Source organism: Phoenix dactylifera, chromosome 4 (assembly GCF_051530095.1).
Source record: "Phoenix dactylifera cultivar Ajwa chromosome 4, Ajwa_hap1_PhDact_Kaust_v1.1, whole genome shotgun sequence".
NCBI classification, from domain to species: domain Eukaryota; kingdom Viridiplantae; phylum Streptophyta; class Magnoliopsida; order Arecales; family Arecaceae; genus Phoenix; species Phoenix dactylifera.
The window spans coordinates 2,867,175-2,886,775 of NC_143193.1; the positions used below are offsets into that span (position 1 = coordinate 2,867,175).

The 19,601-nt window shown below is 38.2% G+C and overlaps 1 pseudogene; it reads right to left on the reverse strand.

The window, feature by feature from the left end:
• Positions 1–1,455: 1,455 nt before the first annotated feature.
• LOC103707395 (agamous-like MADS-box protein MADS4) lies at positions 1,456–19,202 on the reverse strand (annotated as a pseudogene).
• Positions 19,203–19,601: the final 399 nt, after the last annotated feature.

Here is a 19,601-nt window from a genome sequence, read left to right on the forward strand (position 1 = left end):
AGATCGTTATTGCCTATCTATCTGCATTATAAGGGAAGGAAGCAGGTCTCATCTGATATCCCTCTCAGATTTGACAATTCGAGCATTTCTTTGTCAATCTGAATTATCTATAGGAGCCTCTCTCAATCAATCTGAATTATCTATAGCACCTTTGAATTTTATCTTCAACCCCTTAACAAGCTTCCATACTGAAATTATGAAACATTGTTTGCTACCATGTTACATCCTTGTTTCCACTCAAAATCAAATATTTTACCTTCTCTCCATGATAGCGTAGCAAGTTTTGATGAGTGAACACAATCTAGGTAAAATTCTTTCTCCACTAAAAACCAGTTATGCCGGCCAACTTGGATGGGGAGCTGAAATTATGTAGCAAAATAGAAAATTATCAAAAATCTTGTTTGAAATAGAAAATTCAGACTCCAAATCCAATCCCTTCAAGTTTGCAAATTTTAAGATGATCTTCTCCTAGAGCAAATATCCAAGACTTGTTTGGTTCATGGGAAGAATTTCTTCTCACCGAAATATTTTTAATAAAAAGCTAATGCTTGTATATATGATGCCTAGAAAAGTAATTTTTGCATATTTAGTTGATTATGAAAAAGTAGCACATTCTAGCTTATATGTGGTCGAGCATTTACTTTTTTGAGAAAGTTATATAAAATACCTGTCATGCCTTTAATAAAGCAAAAGATTTTACCCCTTTTATCTAAAAGCTAAAGAACACTTTTAGAATAAAAATTTATCCCAATTTCCAGCGGGTGGGGATTGGATCTTCCCATATCCCACGTGAGTTTTTCTTTCTCATGACATATGAGAATCTTATTCTCATGGAAATGGCATGGCCTTAATTGCCGAAAACAGCACCATGTGAGAGATCAGAGGCAGAACATATCATATGGAGAGCTTTGTATGCTAAAAAAGGAATGTTGTTTCCTTCTTCAACCACTTCCCCATTGTAAGAATGATGTTAAATGGATAGGAGAGCAGAGCATTCAAACAACCACTCAAATACAAGATTCCGACTGTTCACCTGTACCACCCAAATTACAGTGTCCTCTATGAATATAAGTATGACTCGAGGGCTCAATATTTGCATATGATTTCAGCACAATGAAATACGAACAGGTGAAAAGTACCATCAAAATGATAAAACCAATCATGAAAATTCGCAGCATTACCTAGATCCACTTGATTGTTGTCACGTTTCTGCATATCCTAACTTTCAGCTTGCATCTAAACCAGCCTGATCAAAATTACCACCTAGTTATCAAAAATCCTACTGCTTACACAGGTATAGAAAATTAAGCATGAATCTAGGTTCAAAACACTCAAATGCAGTTGGATTAGCTCCCTTACAGGAGATTTCATAGAATAGGTTTGTAGACAATATTGTTTAACTAGAAACAACAAACAGAAAAAGTTACCAATTACAAGCCATTACAATCAACAAGTGGAGTGCAAATGTCTTTGTCACACAACATACAATATGCCCCGAAGGCACAGGAAGAAGAAAATCAATTAGCTGCTCTCATGCAAGCCATCCTGGCATATAATTACTCACACTTGGCCCGGGCGCTGCTGCAATCGTTATTTGTTCTGGAGGATACCTACGGGAAAGATAACAAAGCAAAACTTGATTAAAAATTATTAGACTAGAAGTCACTGATAAAATGGTTCTCACACATGATTGGTCATCTAGAAAAGGATTTCATTTTCATGAAATTTAGAAGAGATAATATTCCAAATACTTGGATTTGCATTTATCAGACTGGAGCGTGAATGTGTGAAGAAATTTACATTTTTTTTCCTGGAGTTAAAACAAAAATCATGGCATTTTTAAATTAAACGATGCATGGTGATCATAATGACTTACGGCATGCATGTCCATGCAGGTAGCAAAGTCACATTGATTGTATATAAATTCTTGTAGTAACCCAAATATATCATGTATTATGTCACTGAAGCTCTTAAGCTAGAAGTATCACAAAACCTACAATGCAACTTTCTATTTTTAACAGCCAAAATTTTTTCCTGATATTAAAAGTTTGTAGTAAAATGTCGTTCCAATTGACTTCCAACAATATGGTGATTATTATCCTTCAGAAATGAGTCTACTGCGTTTGTGTAATAGGCTTCCAAGGTATACTGGAGTATAGGCTACTGGGTTCAACCAAGTTCTTAGTTGACAAAAGGATTTTCAACGCGATTGGATGAGTTGCAAGTGGGCAAAAATCTCTTCTATCAGACTGTGGTTTGAGTCTGAGAGATTGGGATTCATGAAAAGGATAAATCTCAATTTGCAATGGGTATTGAGATTAAATCAAGTTTGGAGAGGGTCCATGTGGCCCTCTTACACACTAGGATTTGTCGACTTGCCATGCGATCGAGTTCGCGACAGATTTTGAGACTATACAAGGTGAGCGAATAGATATCCAAGCCTTTGAATCAATTAACTTGGATGATCTATGCCATGATGGGAGCCTCATGAGCATCATAAAGCATAGTTGGACATTGCAAAGTTTTTGGTCTTAGTGTATATATTTTGTCTTAATTTTGTTTTCTATTCAGTAGTTCTAGTCCATTGTTGGTTCAGTTTATTTGTGAAAAACACTGAACTCAAGTGAATAACTGATTTTTACCATGCAGTAGTTCTTCTAAACCCCTAAATAAAAATCCAAACCTGTGTTGTTTCTATCTTCCTTTGCTGACTTGTATTTCAAATAAAAAATAAACAAATATGCAATCAACCTATGATTTTTTTCTTGAAACACTAATCCTAATTCATAAAGGTCTTTAAGTGTCAAGCCTAGTGCTTGCTCACAAATATATCTTATTCACCGGCATCCATACATAGTTCAGCATGCAGAAATGTGTGTGGCTGATGCCTAGGAGAATCAAGATTAAATTGCTTTGCATCCTTCAAAGATTTTTTTTTTGTAACCTTTGATACTTTTGCTGCTACATCTTGTGCTTTATTTGTGAAAGCTATTATTGAAATGTCATTTCGGCAATTTGCATTTAGCCATCCGCATCTAGTAGTTTGAGTCCTAAGTTTAGTATTTCGTCATTCTCATTCTAATTTTTAGATTGTTATTTAGTGTTACATTTAGTAGGATTATGTAACAACTCAGGACCTCACCCAAAATAACTGGCCGGAAGGTATTATTTGGGTTGCTTGATCCTGTATAAGTACCCAATATCTATTCAGCGAATAACCGATGTGGGACTAAACACACGTCCGCACGGATCTTCACATACTTCCTTCGTTCAAGCTCTGATGTCCTCGTCAGGCTAAGGGTTCAAATTCATTCAAATTTAATCACAAACACCACGATCAACCCATGGTCAGCTCCAATAAAACTGTGCTGCAGTGTTCTCTTGTCCATATAGGTTATAGGCTAGGTCCTCTCTGATACCATTTGTAACAACCCAGTACCTCATCCAAAATGACTAGCTAGAAGGTATTATTTGAATTTTTTGATCCTGTATAAGTACCCAAGATCTATCCAGCGAATAACCGATGTAGGACTAAATACACGCCCGTACGGATCTTCACAAATTGTCCTACATATTTTGGTGTTAGAGCTTAGGTTTGCATCATGGCCACCTTTCATGGGATACCTTATAAGGGATGTATGACTAATAGGCATAGAGAGGACATACTATGAGAAATTTGACAATACTTAGATGCAATACAAAATCAATAGTATCTGTTAGTGCATGAGTTCATGAATGTCAAAATTTGTTTAGTCTTTGGAGGTCACTCCTAGTCATAGAGGAAATGAGACTATAAGAGAGGAAAGTTCTACATGGCCTCGTAATGAAAACAAGAATATCATGAGCACAAGCACATTTTCAATGTGAGCACAAGCTTTAGCATGGGCACAACCTAAGGCAAGTTCTAGTGGATCTAAAGTATGAGGTAGATCAGCCCCCTAGAAATCATCTTAGACAATTAGTAGAAAGTGACCACCATAGGACACCAACTAGTAAGCATCCTCCATAGGGAGGATTTCATAGGCACTAGGCCACATCGTGCTCCTATTACACATGCACGACCTGCATATCATGGGTTGAGTTTGATCAAGGGTACTATGTTCATAGTAGGTGTGATGTTTGTGAAATAGAAGAAGACATCACCAAGAAAGTAAAAATTAAGGCACCCAACTTTGATAGTGACATTGACCCTAAGGCTTTGAGTGTTTGGTTATCTAACATAGACCACTACTTTGCTTGGTGTGATATGTTAAATTCCTAAATGTTTAGGTTTTGTCAAGATGAAATTGATTTGGTAAAACAAGATTTTTCGGATCAATTTTGAATGATAGTTTTGGGATTTAGGGCAAGATTTCAAAGATAGTTGAGAAGAGATGAAGTTGAAAGAAAAGTATCTCCCAACCACCTTTAAGGACAAATTAATGGATGAGTTATCCACGTTACACCAAAGCAGTATGCCTATCACTGGTGCATGACCAGGTTCGATGAGTTGATGGTCTGGTGTGATATTGTGGAAGATTCCCAATTTACCCTCTTTAGGTTTTGCATTGGTATTAGAGTGATAATAAGAGTGAGATGTTGCCACAATTAATCTAATCAATTGACTAAGTATTCTAGTTGGCTTTAGAGTTATAGTAGTACTTGAGAACTTCTATAGTTAGGAGGTTGCATTCTCAAGCCAGGAAATTGCCTATAGTAAATTCTTTGAGGGAAATAGACATAGTCGATCTAGTACTTCTATGCCTAATGAGTGCCAAGGAAAGCAACACTTCCATACCTTTTGTTAGAGATCCTAAAGGAATATTGGTTGCTACCACCTGCTCCAAATAAGGCAGCGATGCAATTGAATGCTATAACTATCATAAGACTAGTCATTATGTACATCAATGCCCCTCTAAAATCTTTATATTGATGTTGAAGGTGAGGAGGATGTGGGTGAGTTAGAGGAGGATATCTATGTGCCCGAGAAAGGACCAAGTGATGCAGAAGAGGCATTGGAGTATGCCTTTGTATATGTGGCGTGTTTTGAGCATATCTACAAGAGGATTGGCTATGTACCACTTTTTTTTATACTGACATCAAGAGTGGTAATAAAAGTTACAAACGCATTATTGATGGGTGGCAGCTACATAAATGTAGTCTCCAAATCAGCAGCAATTCATTTGGATTAATACTTGAACCACACCCTTAGCCCTATAAGATTGCTTGGGTACATAAGACTATCAAATTTGTGACCTAGATGTGTATGGTCCCTATCCAACTAGTAGCACGCCGAGATCTTATTTAGCGCGATATTTTTTTTTTTTTTGGATGTTCCTCAAATTTTGCTAGGGTGACCTTGGCTGTTTAATTTGGATGTGACTCACTTTGGAAAGGCCAATATACATATTTTTAAGTACGCTAGGAAAAAAATTGTGTTAAATTCTTCTAAGCCAGAAGAGTTAGAAGGGTGAACCCAAAAGTCTAAACCCTCAATGTGCTCAATAAGTAGTCTAAGAGAGAGAGAGGGAGGGAGGGAGGGAGGGGGAGAGAGAGAGAGAGAGAGGGAGAGAGAGAGGAAGGGCTTATCTATGCTTTTGCAGCTACTAAAGTTATAGAGCCACTAGTTGTGCCTACACTATAGACCCCTAAGGAGGATAGTTAGCTAGTCATGGATTTTATTGAAGTTGCCTAAAGTGTTTCCTAATTACTTAATACTACTTAGGGATATATAGCATGCCAGCAATCTTGTGCTTAGGTTATTCTTAACCAATTTTTCTGATTATAGAACGAACCCCTTTTGGGCACGCTAAGTTGAAATGTCAAGTGGATAAAGATTATGAAGGGATTTATTTGTGTGAGTCACAAAACCTGTATTGTCCCCACATTAAAACCCCTAAAAAGGATTGTAGCTAAAGAATATCTATGGTAAGATTACAATCAAGTATATATTTTCGATACCAAGATCGATAATATTTTGGATATGATGTCTAGCTAAGATTGATCTACATAGTGGATACTACCGTATTCATTTTAGAGAGGGCAATGAGTGGAAAACTGCATTTAAGATAGAGAACAAATTTTATGAGTGGTTAGTCATGCCTAAACCTTTTAGCATTCACAAGGATGTAAATTTTCATATACTTGTTACCCTTTAAAGGAGGTCCGTTAGGGTTTTTAGTACCATTATAACGAGTTGACAAAAGAAAGGGAGAGTTCAAATGGAGTAAAGCTACAACTAAAGCCTTTCAACAAATTAAAGAAAACTATTGAAGCCTCTATTTTAAAGCTACTCCTTGGTTTTGAGTTAATAGGGTCATCCTATAACATACTTTAGTGAGAAATTGAATAATGCATGATAGAGATACTATGCCTATAACCGAGTGTTTTATGCTATAGTTCAAGTCATAATATATTGGCATCATTTGTGCTACCCAAGGAGTTTATTTTGTATTTTGATCATCAAGCCATATGGTACTTAAACTTCCAAAGGAATTAGGGTGCCGACATGCTAATTGGGATGAGTTTTTACAAGAGTATACTTTTGTTCTCAAACATTGCTCAGATGCTGAGAACAAACAAATTAATGCACTTTGTAAGATGGTAGCCTCCTATAAACCATAAACATACAGGTGGCAAGTTTTGTTAGGATCATTTATAACTGCCCTTTATACTAAGATTTTGGTAAGATTTATACTATTTAGGCTAGTGATTCACATCATAGCATAGATTATGTATTTTGTGTGAGCTACTTATTTAGAGATAGCCACTTATGTATTTTCAGCATGTCGCTGAAAGATTATGTGATTTGGGAATTACATACAGGTGGGGAAGCAGGTCTTTTTGGGAGAGAGAAACCATTTCCATGATGGAGGATAGGTTTTTCAAGCCTAGCCTCAGGCTTAGTGTGGTATTCATTGTTGTTTAGTGTCATACATGTCCGATAGCTAGGGATAGAAAATAGAACATAGTTTGTACATGTCACTGCCTATTCCACATGCACCATGGTAGCTAGGATATTAATTTTTGATTTAGGTCTTTCTAAGACAATTAGATTTCATGACTTCATCCTTGTTATAGTAGATCAATTTTCTAAGACGATACATTTGTTCTATGCCATAAGACTACTAATATGACCCATATTGCAAAGTTGTTCTTCATGATGAGATAGATAGGTTGCATGATCTTCTTAACACTATTGCCTTAGGAATATAAAGTTCATAAGCTACTTCTAAACACACTTTGAAAAATACTCAACACAATACTCTAGTTTACATTGCATACCATACATAGACTGATGGGAAGAAAAAGATGGTAAATAAGAATTTAGGAGATCTTCTGAGATGTCTTATAGGAGATCATGTTTGGTTGGGCTCAGGTGCTTCCATAGCAAGTTTTACTTATAATAACTCTATCAGTTGGATTACATATCATACTCCTATCGGCCTTATCACGGATTACAATTCTATGAATCTTATAAATTTGATTCCCCTATCTATTGTATCTAGATCTAGTGAATTAGCATATTCATTTGCATGTCATTTGTATGATTTATACGTTGAAATTCACTGAACGATGACTTTAAACAATGAAAGCTATAAATTTGCAGCAAATGTACATGCAAGTACCACGAGTTTGGTGAATGAGACTGGGTGATGTTCGAGTCTGCTCGAAGAGGCTCCTATGAGGAACCTTGAATGAACTGCAAGCTAGAAGGACAAGTTCTAGCATGTCTTGAGAAGGATTGGTGCGAATGCATATGAGGTGGATCTGGATCTTTCTAAAGGCATGGGCCCAACCCTATATTATTGTAGAGGGCACGACATTCTACCAGGAGTCGAAATGAATATACTTTAAGCATTTTCTTTCTTACTTTCATGCTGCTGCTGCATTTTTTGCTTCTCCACTAGGTTCAGTGTCTACACTCCCATAGCCTCCCACTCCACCCCACCCGTTGTTGAGAAGGAAGAAAGAAGATGAGATTGAAAACATCATGGATGAGCAAATAGATTCTACCAGCACAAGTATTTTGATGATACTTGGTTAAGTGGAGAGGATGCCCATCTACAGCTAGCACATGAAATAATATGACGAGCTACAAAAGCTTAACCTAGAGTTGCTTGGGAAACACTGTAGCCTATACTCGTCAGAGGCAATTTTTTCCAAACTAGGGAGCTAATAGGGATTGCAAAAAATTTCGAGTCCACAAAAGGCGAGCAAAGAAACATTTGATCCTTTAGATTGACTTGGATAACATGGAGTCATGATAGGATCTTCATAAGCATCATCAAGCCTCACTAGATCTTTCCAAATTTTTAGGCTTACTGTCAATTTATTTATTTATTTTTATTTTAGTGGTTCTAGTCCATGTTTGGTTCAGTCTATCAGTGAAATGGACTGAACTCAAGAGACCAAGTCTAGTCCCATGATTAGTTAGAGGTTTAACGGCACTTTAGAAATAAAATTGGGTTTGGTTATTGTTCACGATACTGTATCATGAACAGTAATTCTACAGTAGGTGACCATGTAATGGTTTCTTCTGAGGATTTGTTGCTATGATGGTGATGTACGCTTGCTTTTTCATTGAATGAATGAACACTTTCTTCTTTTTCCTACATCTGAAGCGGGGAACAGATGTATGAGCCCGGGGAACGAGTCCCTATTAAACCGGTGTGAGATAAGTACGTATCTAGTTTCCTGCCTTTTTCTTTTATGTTCTTTGCTAGTTCTATTTCTATTGCCCAAGCCTTTCTCCAGCAACTTTAAAGGTGCTCAATATAACACTTGTTAGCAGCCACATAACAGCCTCTCTAAGATCAATCTAGACTGCTAAACGTCACCTTGGCTAATTTATTTTTACTGTGCAGAAGCTCTTCTAAACCCCTAAATAGAACTCTCAAATCTGTGTCGGTTATTTTTCCTTTGCTAACTTGTATTCCAGATCTGAAATAAACAAATCTATAATCGGCCTTGATTTTCCTTCTCAAAGCATCACCAGCATCTGTGCATAATTCAGCATGGAGAAATCTATGTTAGCCTAAATGCACAAATATAATTGATAAATTAAATATTTCTAATATTCAAAAACAATAATTAAGAAGAATAAACTAGCAAATAATTAACTTGACAATATAATAATAAAATGAAGAAAGAGAGAGAAGATTGCTTGTGGATCGAAGCACGCTGATGCGCTGTCCCAGGAAAGTTTATGCCCCCCACGCACGGGTCTGCTGGCACAGATCTCCTAGAGATACGACGACCCAATATAGAACCACGTCTTCCCCGTCAGTGCGCCTCCAGGGAAGAAAGTAGAGCATGTTCACACTTGCAGATACCTCAAAAGAAACTTAGAAAAATTATGAGGAGAAAAAAATTTTTCTTTATTTCTTTTCTCCCCAATGATCCCTAGAGCCCTTTTTATCTAGACTCTTGGAATAGGGAGAAGAGAAAATTTTGATCGTACTTTGAAATGATCCCTAGAGCCCTTTATATAGGCTCATGCGCGTCAAAAGAAGAAGATTCCTCTTCCGTGGATTGATGTCGTATCTTCTTGTGCTCCTTTGATCCTTCGGCTTATTGCATCTTGGCCATCCACGTTTTCTTCCTTCTTCGAGGGGCCTTTCCATGCTTGCTCTTGCGCTGGATGCATGACACTTGTTATGGTTTGCTTTCTTTGGGAATTTTTTCATATTTGCTCTTGCGCTGGATGCTTGCCACTTGGCCGTTGACTAATTTAGTTTTCAAAATTTAAAATTAAAATAAAATAAATAAATAATAAAAAAATAAAAATAAAATGCTGAGTATCTTATATCATGTAATAGGTGTAGGTACCTTTCGGTTTGAACCTTCACTTAGTGACAATTGATTACCTCTGTAGAGCCAAGGTGGACTATGCCTTGAACCTTGGTCCATGGCTCAGATTTCATCAACATCACACATAATATAGCGTGAACATGCTCGAAGCGGGTTTGCGCTTTACGGCCATGCGCAGGTATCTCTTTATGTGTGTTATTAGGGAACAACCCACTTTCCACAGTCGCGGCCTCACGACTACACGCATATAGGTGAATCCTAAAAAGGGTACGAGCAAGTAGGTACCCTGCCTCATGGGTCTCGGATTCATTAAGAGTAAAAACTTAACCTAACTCTTACCTTTTATGAGCACTGTTGCCCTAGGAATAGGAAAAATAAATAGTGCTATTCATTAGTCACCTATCTAGCTTGTTTCTACCCATTGAACCTTTTCAGGTTGGGTTACCACCGTGGTGACTTTACTTATGGGCTTAGCCCCATCCCCCTCGACAACTCTAGAACCACTGTTCTAGACAATCCTTTGGTAAGCTGATCAGCTAGATTCCTTTTGGATTTTACAAAATTTAGTGCAATCAAGTTATTTTTTAATTTGTATCTCAATGATTTATGGCACACTTTCAAGTGCCTATTCATTTTCACATTTGCATTTTCTTGATTGCATTTATCTATAGCAGATGCAGTCACAATGAATAGATATAGAAGGTAATGGTGAAGTCTCAAGAGGCAAATCTATCAATAGATCTCTAAGCCACTCGGCCTCAATGCTAGTGATATCTAGGGTAATCATTTCAGATTCCATGGTGCTCCTAGCCACTACAGTTTGTTTGGTAGACTTCCATGATACAGCTGCACCTCCTAAAAGAAAAACAAAACCAGTGGTAGATTTGGTGTCAACTGTATCACTGATCCAGTTGGCATCACTATAGCCTTCCAGAACAGCAGGATAACCACAATAGTGTAATCCTAGAGATATGGTACCCTTAAGGTACCTGAGAATTCTTTCTAGAGCAGTCCAATGATCATTATTAGGATTGTGAGTATATCTACTCAGTCGGTTCACAGAGTATGCAATATCAGGTCTGGTATACTTTGCAAGGAATCCTAAAGAACCAATGATCTGGGTATACAAGCTTTGATTGACTGGATCACCTAAATTCTTCTTTAGATGAAGAGATGGATTATAGGGAGTAGATACAGGATGACAATCAGAGTAGTGAAACTTTTTAAGAATTTTCTCCACATAGTGGCTTTGGGACAAAGTTATTCCATTTTCATTCCTCATGATTTTAGTATTAAGGATTAGGTCGGCTTCTCCTAAATCTTTCATGTCAAATTTTAGAGATAAAAATTGTTTTACTTCATTAATAATTCCTAAGTCTGTTCCAAAAATTAGGATATCATCTACATATAAACATAAGATTATAATTTTGTTATTCTTCTTTTTATAATATACACATTCATCTGTGTTATTAATTTTAAATCCATTAGTTAGGATTATTTCATCAAATTTAAGGTGTCATTGTTTAGGGGCTTGTTTTAGACCATAAAGAGATCTAATCAACCTACATACCTTTTTCTCTTGACCTGGGACAATGAAACCTTCGGGTTGGTTCATGTAGATCTTTTCATCTAGGTCCCCATTCAAGAAAGCGGTTTTAACATCCATTTGATGTATAACCAGCTTATGAATGGAAGCCAATGCAATAAGAATTCTAATGGTAGTGATTCTAGCTACGGGGGCATAAACATCAACGAAGTCAATCCCAGATTTTTGAGTAAAACCTTTGGCTACTAACCTAGCCTTATATTTTTCTACAGTTCCATCTGGCCTAAGTTTCTTCTTAAAGATCTATTTACACACTATAGGTTTACTTCCTGGGGGTAGGTCCGCCAATTTCCAAGTGTGGTTTTGGATTATGGATTGCATTTCATTATCTACTGCTTCTTTCTAGAAGGGGGCATCTAGAGATTTCAAGGCATCTTCTAAAGAAGTAGGAGAGTCTTCTATTAGGAATGTGTAGTAGTCTTCTCCAAAGTTCTTTTCAACTCTAGTTCTTTTACTTCTTCTAGGTTCAGTTTCTTCTTCTTTTTCTCTAAATCTGGTTCTGCTAGAACTAGTCCCTAAATTATTATTGGTATTTATTTGATCATTTATCCTTGTTTTAAAAGGAAATATACTTTCAAAGTAGATTGCATCTCTTGCTTCCATTATGGTGTTGTTATTAATTTCATTTTTTTAAGAGTTAAACACTAAAAATCTATTAGCATTACTCTCAATTGCATATCCTATAAATATTGCATCTACTGTTTTGGGTCCAATTTTCTTTCTTTTATTTTCTGGAATTTTTACTTTAGCTAAGTACCCCCACACTTTTAAGTATTTTAAGTTAGGTTTTCTATGTTTCCAGATTTCATATGGAATTTTATCATTATGTTTGAATGGAATTCTATTCAAGATATAAGATGCAGTTACTAGTGCTTCCCCCAAAGATTTTCTGGTGCTTCTGAACTAATTAACATAGAGTTAACCATATCCATTATGGTTCTATTCTTTCTCTCAGCTACTCCAATAGATTGGGGTGAATAAGGAGCTGTCACTTCATGAATTATCCATGTTCATCACAGAACTGGGTCAGCTCAAATGAGGTATATTCACCTTCTCTATCAGGCTTTAAGATTTTAATCTTTTATCTAGTTGGTTTTCAGCCTCTGCTTTATAGACTTTGAATTTATTTAAGACCTCATTTTTAGCTTTGATAAGATAGAGGTGACAGTATCTAGAAAGGTCATCTATGAAAGTTACAAAATATTTGTTTCCACCCCTTGAGGTTCTTCCTGAGTCACATACATCACTATATATGAGTTCAAGGAGATCAGAATCTCTACTTACAGCGTGAAAGGGTCTTTTAGGTAATTTGGCCTCTACACATATCTCACATTTATCATTATTCTTAAGTTCTGATTTTGGGATTCAAGTGCATTAATCTTTTAATTGAACTATAGTTTACATGTCCCAGCCTACTATGCCAAACAATAGGAGAGTCAATATGAAGAACAATAGAATTTTCATTCATAGATAGAATAATTACATTGAGTTTAAACAATCCATCACAAAGAAAACCTTTTCCGATGAAAGAGACACCATGGGTTACTACAACTTTATTTGATTCAAAAACAATTCGGTATCCTTGCTGGACAAGCAATGATCCACTAACTAGATTTCTACGGATGTCTGGAACGTGGTGCATGCCTTGCAGAGTAAGGATCTTCCCAGAGGTAAGTGTCAGATCCACTCGTCCCACTCCAAGCACGCGCGCCAAAGCATTATTACCCATGGTCACAGTTCCTCTACATGAGATCTGATAAGATGAAAACCAAGAGCGATCAGAACAAACATGTATACTAGCTCCGGTATCAATCCACCAGTCAAGTGCTAATTGTGTCATGTTAACTTCAGGTATGAAGGAAACAGACCTGATAGCAGTCTCAAAGGAGTCAGCCCCACAGGTCACCATGTTGGCCTGGGCGCCAGAAGTGGCAGGACGCTTACTTCTAAGTTGACGAGGAGTAGTGATCTTGTAGAAGCATTGGTGGGCCATATGGTTGGTCCGACCACAGACAAAACAGCAACGAACATATTCTCCTTCTTTCTCTTTCTTCTGGTTCTGAGAGAAGTTGGGTTTTCTGTTGTTGGGCTGAAAGGAGTTCCTATGGTTGAATGATTTCTTCTTGAAGGACTTGTTGTGGTTGGGTCGGAAAGAACGATTCTGATTTTTGGATTTGGGCTTGGATTCAACATTGTTGACTTTGGGCAAAGGATTGGAGGAGTGGGATTTTTCTCTAAGGCGATGTTGTTCTTCAATCCTGATAGAATTTAGGACTTGGATTAGAGACAGATCACCTTGGGTGTGGCTCAAAGTCTTGGCAAAGTCTGACCAGGTAGAGAAAAGTTTGTCTATAATCAGGCAACTTGGAAAGACTCATCTAAGTGGGTTCCATTTGCCTGGAGTTGAAGAATCAATGTTTCATATTCATGGATTTGATCATTCATAGGTTTGGAATCAATAAATTTAAACTTGCTAAAGTCAGAAGCTTTAAATCTCTTTACCCCGGCATCATCAAGTCCATATTTATTTTCTAGGGTATCCCAGAGATCCTTGGCACTCTTAGCTATATAATAAATATCATAAAGCCTATCAGAAAGGGCTCCTAGGATTCTATGAAGACAGTGGTAGTTGGTTTCTTCTGGAGTCCTAGTGGAGGAGGCAACATCAGAAGGAGCAGGGTTTGGGTTGTTGCGAGTGGAAGGTCGTGAAGCAGATGGGCTAGACTAGAGGTAATCAAAACCCGGGCCGGGCCGGGCTCGGGTCGGGTTCTACAGCAAAAATTAGGCCCGATGGCTATGCCCAGACCCGGCCCGGCCCGACTGTCGGGCTTAAATTTTTGTCCAGGCCCGACCCAACCTTATAAATCTGGTCCCAGGCCCGACCCGACAGGCCCGACCCGACCGGCCCGATTTTTTTTTTTGTTTGAAATCTAGAAATGGGCAAAAATGGCCCAAGAGCTTAATGGGCTCTCTAAATTGGTTAATTGGTTAATGTTAAGGATATAAATAGCCTATTTAGACAATAAAAACTGTTCTTCAAGCCAATAGAAAGAAAATAAAATGTATGAAACACTGTTATCCAGCTAAAAATTACAACCCAACAATAAAAACTGCAAACTTAGACAATTACATATTTAGATAAAATACAAATTACATTATCCCATTAACATAATAACAAACATGCATCTTTGTGCATTCAAAAGTTCATAATTCTTGAAGCCACTTCCATAATAGAAAACTGTAGAACATCCTTGCATCTTCTAACTCTCAAAACCTACAAACACAAAATTGAAACATTAGCAATTGTTGATTGAACAAGAATAGGTGAACTTTCGCTTGCCATTGACATAAGCCTATCAAAAAATTATACAACTAATTATACAAAAAATTCAGTTCATAAGAATTATCCTATCAACAAACCATTCCTTCATTACTTGGGATAGTAATATTTATCATAATACAAATAAAGCACCATCCAACCGAAAAAAAAAAAAATCAGAACTCAGGGGAGAAGAAACTGAGAGGAGAAAATTCAGAGAATCTCCACCCTCCAAGAAGTCCATCTCCAATCCCCCGATCTTTCTTCCTGATGGCCCAGCTGGAACTGGAGCAATGTGAGGGAAGGAAAACCAAGACCAAAACCAAAAAAGAGAAGGGATGAAAGATCTCAAGCCAACCAAATCCCTCCTCCCTCTTTCTCTGTCTCCCGTCTCCACCCAAAACAAAACCACCGTCTCCACCCAAAACAAAACCACTGTCCCCACTCTCCCACTGTTCCGAGCTCTCTCGCTGCCCCCCCACCTCTCTCTCTCTCTCTCTCTTCGGGCTTGGGCAAAATCTACTGGGATCGAGCTCGAAGAGGAGGAGGAGGAGGAGAAAACTCTTACCGGTGACTGTGAGTCGGTGACCGGAGCCGCGGAGGTTGCCATCCGGGGGAGAAGGACGCGAAGAGCCGCCAGCTGGTCGTTGAAGAGGCGACGACACCGAGAGGAGGCGACGGCTACAGGGAAACCGGCGGAACCGGCTACAGGGAGCGGCTATCAGGCTCTCAACGAGGGAAAAGGGGGGGCGGGGGTGGCGGCGGCTCTCAGCGAAGGAGGGGGCGGCGGCGGCGGCGGCGGCGGCGGCTCTCAGCGAGGGAGGGGGGGGGGGGGGCGGCGGCGGCTCTCAGCGAGGGAGGGGAGGGGAAGGAAAAGGAAGGAAAACGGGTAGGGTTTCTTAAAAATTTTTAATATATTATAACAGAATTTTATAGCCGGGCCAGGCCGAACCGGGCCATTTTTAAAGTTTCCAGGCCCGGCCCGATTTTTTTGGTCGGGCCGCTTTTCCTGCCCAGGCCCGACCAATGGGCCCTTTTTCAATGCCCAAGCCCGAAAAATTTCGGGCCGGGCCGGGCGGGCTGGGCGGGCCAGAAGGCCCGTGATCACCTCTAGGCTAGACCCACCAATGGCGGAGATTAAGCCTAAGGTGATAAGCCAGAACCGCATTTGATTCTGCCACCTTCTAAAGTTTTGACCATCAAACTTTTCAGGTTTAGCACTAAGATTTTCAGATGTGTGGGAAGCCACTAATTTGTAGCTTAACACAGTTTTGACACCTGTGGAAATGAGAAGGTTTATGTCAAATTATTGCACTGATATCTAATTTGAACTTTAGATGTCTAATTGAAAAATCCAAAGAATAACAGCCAGATCAGCTCCAGATCGGTGGTGGAGCACTTGGCTCACTTAAGTACCAGCCTTTCTTAGGCACGTATGCCTTTTTGACAAGCTTTTCTTAGACACCGTTATTCAATAGATAATTTCACTAGATATCGTTCAATTTTATCTTAAGTGCAATATTAAACTAGCTCCTATGAATTAACCAATTTTCGAATTTCCTTTTGAATGGAATCTGGAAATTACTCCGTAAGGAGTCCAAATGGAGGTATTAATAAACCTCTTGGAGATTGAGCAATCTAATATTTTGCTTGAAAAATTAAGTACTAAAGTAAAGCCAGCATAAATGTGTAACAGTTAAAATATAACAATTTATAATTATGCAGCAAAATATATAATAAATATTGTAATTTAAAATCTAGTGCTAACAGTACATAAACTTTTCTGGATTGTTAGCCTAGATGCACAAATATAATTGATAAATTAAATATTTCTAATATTCAAAAACAATAATTAAGAAGAATAAACTAGCAAATAATTAACTTGACAATATAATAATAAAATGAAGAAAGAGAGAGAAGATGGCCTGTGGATCGAAGCACGCTGATGCGCTGTCCCAGGAAAGTTTATGCCCTCCACGCACGGGTCTGCTGGCACAGATCTCCTAGAGATACGACGACCCAATACAGAACCACGTCTTCCCCGTCAGTGCGCCTCCAGGGAAGAAAGTAGAGCACGTTCACACTTGCAGATACATCAAAAGAAACTTAGAAAAATTATGAGGAGAAGAAAAATTTTCTTTATTTTTTTTCTCCCCAATGATCCCTAGAGCCCTTTTTATCTAGACTCTTGGAATAGGGAGAAGAGAAAATTTTGATTGTACTTTGAAATGATCCCTAGAGCCCTTTATATAGGCTCATGCACATCAAAAGAAGAAGATTCCTCTCCCACGGATTGATGACGTGTCTTCTTGTGCTCCTTTGATCCTTCGGCTTATTGCATCTTGGCCATCCACGTTTTCTTCCTTCTTCGAGGGGCCTTTCCATGCTTGCTCTTGCGCTGGATGCATGACATTTGTCATGGTTTGCTTTCTTTGGAAATTTTTCCATATTTGCTCTTGCGCTGGATGCTTGCCACTTGGCTGTTGACTAATTTAGTTTTCAAAATTTTAAAATATTTAATTTAATTCAACAATCTATCCTTTGCATATTCATCTAGTAGTAGTTACAGCATATTCATCAAAGCAAACGAAGATCCATTGCTTTGCATCCTTCAAAGACTTGTGGGAACCTTTGATGCTTTTGCTGCTAGCGTTGTCCTATATTTGTGAAAAGCTCTTGTTTCAATATGATTTCAGAAAACTGAAATAGACATCCTCATCTATTAGTTTGAGTCCTAAGCCTAGAGTTTCTTAAGTCTAATTTTTAGATTGCTGTTTAGTGTTACATGGCATCATGATTTCGGTTGTTAATTTGCATCATAGCATTTAAGATTTGCATAACTTTAAGTTAGGGTTTGTCGTATTTATTTGACATCACTTATTAGGTTCCTAGAGTTACTTGGATCACCATCTTAAGGCAAAACAGTTGAATGGGATCCCACATCTTGAATTGGAAAAGATGTTTGGCAATATTTAAATTTATATATGTGTGTGCGCGCGCGCATGTATGCATGTACCTGTCTGTATGTGTGTATGTGTGTATATGCATGTATCAATGTATGTGTAGAAGCGTATGTGTGTACTGATCCATGTGCCGTGCATCCAAGTATGCATTTATGCATGTATGTATATGTTTAGGAGTGGTTCAACTATCTGTACTCAAAACACCCACAAGGGAGCTCCAAAACAGACAGCAGCCACTGAGAAATAGAGGCCAGCTAGGGTTGATATCATTCAACGCAGCTGTGAGTAGGCTGTCATTTTTTTTATCTCTTTCGTGGGGCATTTCCCATGCATTCGTAGCTGAACCAAATGCAACCAACCCTTGGGTTTCCCCACATCAGCCAGTCAAAATGGTAGGTATGAGACCTTAAAATCCGTTTCTTTTCTTAGTTAATGTGGCTGACCTACTCATAAACCGTTAAAATGACCACTTAACATGTTAGTCATGGTGTTTTTTTACTACAGAGAAGCTTTAATTATCATGTAAAGAACTGGCACTGGAAGAAGATACCCGATTTGAAGAGTAGGTTCACCATCTATCTGTTGGTAGAATCCATACCCTTCGCCTTAGACTTTTATTGGCCTCACATAGCATTTGTTCCTGCAAGAAAGAACAATAACAGTAGGAAGGAAATGGTGGGACAAAAATAATAATAATAAAGTGTTGTTCTGAAGCTGCTTGATTTTATTAATCATACCCTTCGTTGAAGATCTGCAAGCTGATCAAGCATGTATTGGGTCTGTAAGAAGATAATTGGTCAGCATGATTACTTAGGAAGCCTCACAAGTTATCCTGTTTTATTTTAAAGAAACTGCAAACTGGCTGACTCCAATTATGAGAGCTTATTCATATATGAAGCACTCACCAGCTTCACAAATTTGGATGTTAAAATAAATGCCAAGTTGCTGTCTTAGAACACAGATATAGGCATAACATCTCTATTTTTAATCAAGGGAGTAGGGAAGGGACTTGAACCCCAATACTAATGCAGTAATTTCTAAAGCAAGAAACAGTGCCACTACCGAGAATTATGAATCTCTGACACTGTATGCTTAATATTCTTTCTACAAAAAAGTTATGCACACAGTACCCGTGTTGATCTGATTTGCTTTAATGATGCATCAAGTTGCCGCTCGAGCTGTTCAAGCTCCTTGCTGCTGAGTGGGCCCAAGTCCTCACCAAGGAGATTTCTGCAGTTGCAGGGGTGTAAGAAAAGAAATAAGATGCCACCATTGGTCGTCAACGATTCAGGCTAAATACATATTTGCATTCCAGTCTGCATATTGGTGAGAGTACAGAAAAGACTGAAATCATCAATAAGTGGAAGAAATTCACCTCTGTGATCTCTGTAAGGCTTCAACTCGTGCCTTAAGTTTCAAGTACTCCTGCTGACTACTCTGTGCCAGCAAAAAAGTAATCATTAGTCTTTTCTGATGCCACATGTTTCACCAAATCTGAAAAATTATATGATAACATAAATCTTAGGGGACGATCTTTTAGTATCCATGACTTCCATTATAAGGTAATGACTTTTAGAGTACGGAAAAATTATAAGGTAATGACTTCCATCACATGTTTCACATAATCTGAAAAATTATATGATAACATAAATCTTAGGTGACGATCTGTTAGTATCCATGACTTCCATTACAAGGTAATGACTTTTAGAGTACTGAAATCTTCTTATCATAGCATATTTCTGAACCTACTAATATCCTGCCCACAATGGATTTCGGCCAGGCCTTCCACCCATCCTAGATCCCAAGAAACTTTATAATACTTAAATGTTACAAATGGTTATCTGCACTCTGTAGGATGTGTCATGAAAGCTTGGAGAAGGGGCTCCATCTTTGTAGCTGTCAGCCAGACTCCATCTTTGTA